Source organism: Meleagris gallopavo, chromosome Z, assembly GCF_000146605.3.
Source record: "Meleagris gallopavo isolate NT-WF06-2002-E0010 breed Aviagen turkey brand Nicholas breeding stock chromosome Z, Turkey_5.1, whole genome shotgun sequence".
Lineage (NCBI taxonomy): Eukaryota > Metazoa > Chordata > Aves > Galliformes > Phasianidae > Meleagris > Meleagris gallopavo.
Window position 1 is genome coordinate 46,134,251 of NC_015041.2, and position 7,675 is coordinate 46,141,925.

Genomic DNA, 7,675 nt, shown 5'->3' on the forward strand with positions numbered 1-7,675 from the left:
GGGGGGGGGTGGCGGGGGAGGGAGACAGACACAACAACCAAAAACAGCACAATCTTGTGCAAGAATAAAGAGTATTCTGATGATACAGACAACGTGGAAAAGGAAACAGACCAGAAGTAACTAGCTCTTCAACAAGTACGTGAACAAAGACAGTGGCTGCAGGTCAACCTGCACTCAGATCTGGAAAGAAATACGTTGCTGCTAGAAAAATACAAGATGATTTCCTGTTTCTTGTTTTATAGAAAACCTACAATTCTGTCATGGAGTTTGGATTGGATGGGACCTTAAAGATCGTTTAGTTCTAACTCCCTGCCAGACCATGATATTCTCATATGAAGCCTTAACCCTGCAGTTTTATATCACAATTTACAACAATTTGCATTTTCTGCCATCCACTAAAGAATGTGCAGTCAGGCCAAGACCAGCTTCTTTGCAAAGCAGACACTAATTATCATCCTCTAGCTTTCCCGTTTCATTTCCCATTTTGCAATATCTTTACCAGTATATTAATTATTCTTGCAATAGATTTTTTGCAATTAAAGGACTAAACAACTCTTAAGCATTGCTTCTTCATGAACAGATGTATCACAACTGGGTGCAACCCCATGGGCTAGAAATAAGGAATCTGAATGAAGCATGTAACCATGTTGGTTGGTTGCTTGTTTCAAGGTACATAATGCACATTATTTCAAGTGTTATGTAAAGACAAGATAGGAATTCTTCTTAAAAAATCTGTTTAGAAAAAAAGACAAAAGCTTCCATACTGTCAAATTCATATTAATAATCTTCTTTCTAATCATTTATTCTATTTCTGTGTCTATAACATGTACAGACGTTATCCAGTAATCATATGATACTACTTCTCAATTAAATGTGAGTATCCATTCAGATTTTAATGCATCTCCAAACTGTCAATTTCTTCAGAAGACTGGAACAATATATCACCAATAATAGCATGAGTTAAAATTTTGTTTTGAGTATTAGAATTTGGTTCTTATTTTCATTTTTAAGCCATCACTAGCCCCTTCCTTGAAACTGAGACAACGTACTTAATTCTTGAGTAATATCTCGACTATCCCTTATCTCCATTAGGTATTCTTTGAATGCAGTGCAACATTTTTCCTTACTCTTTTTAAAACTGTATGGCTAAAAAACTCTTTATTATTTGCCTTAATTTTCATTGCACTACATTTGGCAATTATCATTTTATGCCAACACTGAATTCTTTCATTGGTGATTGGCCTCTTCCGTCCTTCTTTCCTAATACAGTTTTGTAAATCAGTATCCTTACAGTCAGATGCAATCTTTCAGCTAACCTTTCTGGGAACAAAAACAAATTTCCACGTGGAAATTTAAGTCCTATTTTTACTTGAGTATTTGGGTTCTTTGGACTCTACGTTGTCACTGTAATTCTGAATCTTTCATTTTTCTGCATTTGCCCTTTTGAAATTAAGAGCATTAATTCCTGCATCTATTCCTGCTTATCCATTTAAGTCAAAACAAATCAATGCTGAACTATAGAATCTAAATTTATTTTCCTATTTGTAATATCTCTCTTTATCCTGCAAATCGAGTTACTCAAAGAAAAGAAATCAATTAATGAAGCCATTGTTCAAATGTCAATACCTAAGCTAGCATATTTTTTCCCATAATCCCTATCCAGGAAGTTGAAATGTTGCATATGTCTAGAATGAACACTGATTATTATTATTATTATTATTATTTTCCTTTTGTGCTGCTATATTCAGTTTCCAAAAACTGCCTTAACAGAACTCACTATCGCTTCCAGACTTGACAGAATCCAGGACACAGTATTATGACCACACATCTTTATTTTTTATTTTTTTTCTGTGAGTATCATCTTAATTCCTGTAATTATTTATGTTATTTAACCCATGGAGCTGGAGTTCCAGCAGTTCAATTTCCTCCATCTTGTTATCAGCCTTCCCGCATTACCACACAAACACCTCAGTAGTAGTGATCTCAGACCACAACTAATTAATAATCAAATCCATTCTTCAATGGAATTACTTATACTAACTAATATATATAAATAGCTTATATATATATAGCAAATAGTTATCACTATTATCACTATTTTTAACTTCCTTTTCTGTTGCTCTTTCTCCTATTATTCTTTTGTTACTTTATTGTTTGCAATTTTCTCATTTCTTTTATTTTGCTCTTCTTAAGTACTCAGTTAAAAGAAGTCATGACTTCTTCCAAACTCCCTTTTTTTTTACTTTTTCATTTACTGTCTCTTCAACACTAAGATTGCAATATTTCCAGTGAAATCTACTTATCAAGAACTACTTTTTTCTTGAATGTTACTTAGTAATCAAACATCCTAAATGCATCTTGAAATGTTTCTATGTTAAAACAATTCCCCCTTGAATCCTTACTACATTAAGCATCTTCCCTTTCCTAATCCTGGGAAATCCTAATCTCATTAAAGCAGGTAATTGTCATTTGTTCCAAGCACCAGTCTGAGCGAAAAAGAGGTGCATGAGTACTGCCACAGTTAACACCTTACCATTATCTTTCACACACCCAAGCACAAGACGTTCTTTTTAAATAAAAGGATAACTGATAACTTCCTTCTAGAGAAGAAAACTTTTTACTTTGAAGTAATCTTCAAGATACTAATGCTTCATTTCTGTCTTATACAATTACTATTTACCTCCAGTCATCTTTCCTTGGGAGGAGGTTGTATTTTGTGTTTGATTTTTTAAATGTACCTTGCAAATTGCTTTCAGTGAAGCATTAAGAATAACGGAATTTCATTAATTTAAAATTAGTCAAGGTGATTCTCATTGACATCTTTTGTTGTTCTTATGAACAAATTGAAAAACATAAGCATTATGAGCCTCATATTGAAATACTGAATTACAAGATGAAATCATGCTTAGTAATAACATCTAAAGCGCTTAGTCTTCTTAGAGAATGGAGAGGAAGTCATTTAGATTCTTGTAAGTGGGTTCTCAGAGTTTATATATATATTTTAAAGCTCTTTTTGAAACATACAAATGCATTATTATACTGCATGACAATCCACAGTAGAAGGAAATCAGGATTTTCATCCAGTATGGCATTGTTTTCCATAAAACAGAAGGTCTAACACACTATGCTGGGTTGATGAGGGAAGGCTTTGGCAGCAGGGATTCCCAGAGGTGTGAGAGGTCCAGGGCTGCCCCATGCTGGACACAACTGGTGCCACCACTGGCCAAAGCTGAGCCCATGGGTTAAGATGAAAGTGGCACTATGAAGATGTCATTTAAAAAGTGTAAAAACACTGTGCAAAGCAATGTGAGAGAGAAGAGGGAGGGGAAGACATATGTGAGAAACAACCCTGTCAAAGCTGAGACCACAGCGAGGAAGGAGCTCCAGGCACCAGAGCAGAGGTTTCCTGCACATTGCGGAGAAGATCAGTGAAGTTAGTCCTACTGTAGCTCATGGAGGACCCTGCAGAAAGTGGTTATGAACTAAAGAGAACTGCTGCTGTCCACAGCTTTTTTTGGCAGGAACTGTGGCCCATGGGGGACCCATGCTGTTCATGAAAGACTGCACCGCATTGAAAGGCTGGGAAGGTGCCACAGTGGAGCAGGTGGAAAGTGTGAAGAGAAAGGAACTGCAGAGACAAACCGTTGTGGAGACTACTGCCTCCATCACCTTCCTCGTGCATGCTCAAGTACAGATTGTGTGGGAGTGAAATTGAGCAGGGAAGAAAGAACAGGGCAAGGGGAAGCTGGTTTTAATTTTGGTTTTGCAGCTAACCACCCTACTTCATTTTTAATAGGCAATAAGCTAAATTAATTTTCCTGTAGTTGAATCTGTTTTGCCCAGGCTGGAGATTGGTAGGATCCCTATATCTTTATGCTAGCCCAGCAGATTTTCCATTCTGTGTTCTGCACCACCCGGCCAGCTAAGGAGAGGGAATAAGAGCTGGGTGGGCACTTAGTAATTGCTGTGGTACGCCCACCAAATCCATTCAGCTTAGAATGCTCTAAATAAGTACATTCACACTACTGACCGCACAATAAAAGAAAGGAGAGAGAGAAAGAGAAAGAAAGGAAGAAAAAGGAGCAAATATTTTAACTGCTTTATTGGTAAAAAATATCGATAGTATATTTGTGATTCTGTCCAGCCTAAGCCATTTTATAATTCTACGATTTGGATAACCCCTAGAGTCACTTCAGCATACAGATCCAAGTCTAATTCCATGAAAACCACATGACAAAACAAGCTAATTTTAAAAGTCTTACCTTGTATGTAGAAACATACCTGTCTCTAAAGGGAAGGAGGAAAAAAAAAAAAGAATTAAGTGACTAAACCAATAGTCATTATTTATTGATGGCAGCACCTCACACATACCCTGAATTAATCATATTGATCACAGTTTGCATTTATAGTGAGATTACATTTTTATAGATCATTAAAATAAAAATGTATCCTAAATTCTGAAAAAATTGCCAGCCCAGAAGAGTAACTACTCTAAATTTCTTTATGAGCAGTTCATGAGTAGAAAAACATGTAATGGGTTTGAACTCTTGTTAGGGAGAACAGGTCTGTTGATTTTTTGAGCAGAATAATCAGTGTGTCTTCCTATAGCTTCCTTTCTACCTATACAATTACTTTAACATTTTGTGAAGACTCAAATCTACTTCTCAGCAGAAGCTAAATAGGCAATTCTTTGCCAAGATCCCTGTCCATTGTGCATTCATGAAAGCAAACATGAATGCCATTGATCCCAGCAGGACAGCTTGCAGGCCTGACACATTCTGTGCCAAAGCAAGAGTTCTAATTAGTGATCGTTCCGGTTGGGCAGTAAAGGCCTTAACCTTCCTTGGGGAATAATGAGCCAGGCAATGTCTAAAGCCCCAAAGTAAGCTTTGGAGAACAGGGAGGGTGCAAAGAACTGTGTTAAATGCACTAAACTGACAGACACAGGTGACCGAACAGTGAACTGTGCACTTGGCGATGAACAACCAAATGTCTGCTATACACAAGCATCATCCGGTCTTTGGTTCCTCCTCTTTGCCTGAATTATTACAAGAATTCTAAGGATTGTATTGGACAGTGCAGTTATTCAAAAGATAGCAAAATATTTTTTGCAATAGCGTTTGTTTTGAGTATCTTCAAACCTTACTGATTGTTTTTAAAGAAAAGTCAATGCCTGATGACAATATTCAATACTGAATAAAAAAACTGATAAAAATACTGATAAAAAAACTCACCAGTGGTAACAGACTGAAAAATAGGCACCAGGTGTAATTTTGATATTTTGAAACTGTTATCAAGTCACTTATATTAATATCTAAAAGGAATCTATCCAAAAGATAAACCTAAATAGAAAGTCCATTAATATAATAGAGATTACTGGAACTACACTGCAAAAACCCTAAGCAGGCAAAATCATTTACACATAGATGCAAGATATCAAGATTTTTTTATACAAATTACCTTACATAGCTTTACTTCTTTTATCACATTGCTTCTTTTGAATTCTGGCACCCACAACAATATTCTAAATCAGAGTTTAAATGCAAAAGCAGAGTCTACTGAAAACAGTGGCTTATTTAATAATACTTGACATATAATCACAATAAGTACATAAAGAAGCTTAAATTTTTTAAAAGTTAACATTGTCAAGAAAAATGATATTTGAACCTGAATCAAGTAATCACAGCTGCAAATGAGAGATTTTTACTAATCCTATTTTTAAAAGAACAAGTAAGTAATAAATTCAAATACTACCATCTACACGTGTTGGTTACTTCACTTTATCGATCCAACTGCAAGACATACTCACACATTCACACATCATCTCTCTACTAAAAAAAAAGTACAGAGATACAAAGTACCTAACCTCAGCAATCCTCAATATTTTTGTTAAATGTAGACTTGATCTGGCCAAGGAAGCCAAAACATACTCCATAGGAAAGCAATTGTGATAAGGAATAGTGATCCAGTGCTCACTTATGGAGAGATTTTAGGAAACAAATTTAGGAAACAAATCCACTTACCTACTCTTCTCTCTCCCACATTCCCTGCTAGGCTGCACGGCCTTAACTCTCCTTCATGGTTGCTGTTGTTTCCTGGTGCTAAACAGCACAGAAGAAGATCCTATTCCTCCTGTTGACTCAGTTTTGCACCAAAATTGAGGGTCGAACTGACTCACCATGGGGACAGAAATAACTGGCAAAAGCATGTCGTCAAGAGGAACTACATTACTTGTAGTTACATTACACAGTGACAGTGAATCATCTGATCAGTAGTACTGCATTTTGAATCTTCACTCCCTTAAAACATTAAGTAACAGGAGAAATTAATAAACTACAGCAATGCAGCAGAGTTGAGAATCGCAAACTATGACAAGTGGGAACACAATAGCCATCACTCCCAAAAGCTACACAGAACCGTCCTTCCATATTGTGCATATATCTGCAGATCCTATGAAGCTCTATGACTCTTTAGTTAAGAAAAGCACAAAAAATTGGTGCAGTACAAAAGACAGAAATTAATTTTAACATGCAAGAATGGTCCATATGATTTTAAATAGGTAACTTGCTTATCAGTGCCAGTCCCATACCAAATCCCAACAAAATTTATGAAAAATTTTCCTAAATATGAATTACAAGGTGTAGTATGACTACGCTAGTTTACACGTAATAAGACGTAGAAAACAAAAGACAGCATTTTCAGGATCTTTTCTACTCCAGTCAAACATAACACTATTCTATAATCTAGCATTATTTGCAAAAATCTGTCCTTTGACAAGAATAGACACTTTGGTCGTAAGAAATTTTTGAAGTAAAAATTCAGAAGTAAAAATACAGAGAGATGTAATCCCCTACGAAGGAACATTTCATTGGTTCATTTTCTTCCACCTGATTGCCACTTGCTTTCTTTTGCCAATAACTATTTTTTTAAAGTGCCAAGTATCTCGAGGAAAAGGAAGAAAAGCAATTATCAGTAATAATCTAGAACATGAATATTTCTGTTAACTTGCAATTCCAGTATCAAAGAATTTAGCAGAATCTTAAAGAATTACTTAGAAGTATGTCATACTCCAAATGAACCCTTCAGTTTGCAGAGCTAATTAAAGAAAAGAAAAAGAAAAAAAAGTGTATTTCTCCCCTTGTTTGAAGTATCATTCAAATTACAATTGGGTTTGTACATATCAAGGAATATAGCTAAATGTGACTGAATTTCCTGCTGGACCTCAAAATAAGCCCAATTTAGAAGCAATAGAGTGTAGAAAACCTGTGCTCCTGATTTAAACAGCAGCAGAAAAGTGCCATAACTACCTCCAGCCTTCAAGTGAACCCAAGTGTACATATCTCTACATGTTCCCATTTCTTCAAGACCAAGAGACTGGAACAAGGAGGAGTGATCAGATAAAGGCCATGACCAACACGTACTTACAGTTACTCCTTGAACTATTTCAGGAGAAGTTTATATTGAATATTAGAAAGAATTTCTTCACAAAAAGGGTGGTCATTCATTGAAACAGGCTGCCCAATGAAATGGTAGAGTCCCCATCCTTGAAAGTACAGAAAAGATGTTTAGACATGGCACTAAGGATCATGGTTTAGTGGTAGAAATCAGTTGGTTCACGGTTGGACTTGGTGCTCTTGAATTCTTTCCAGTCTACATGATTCTCTGATTCTGCTTA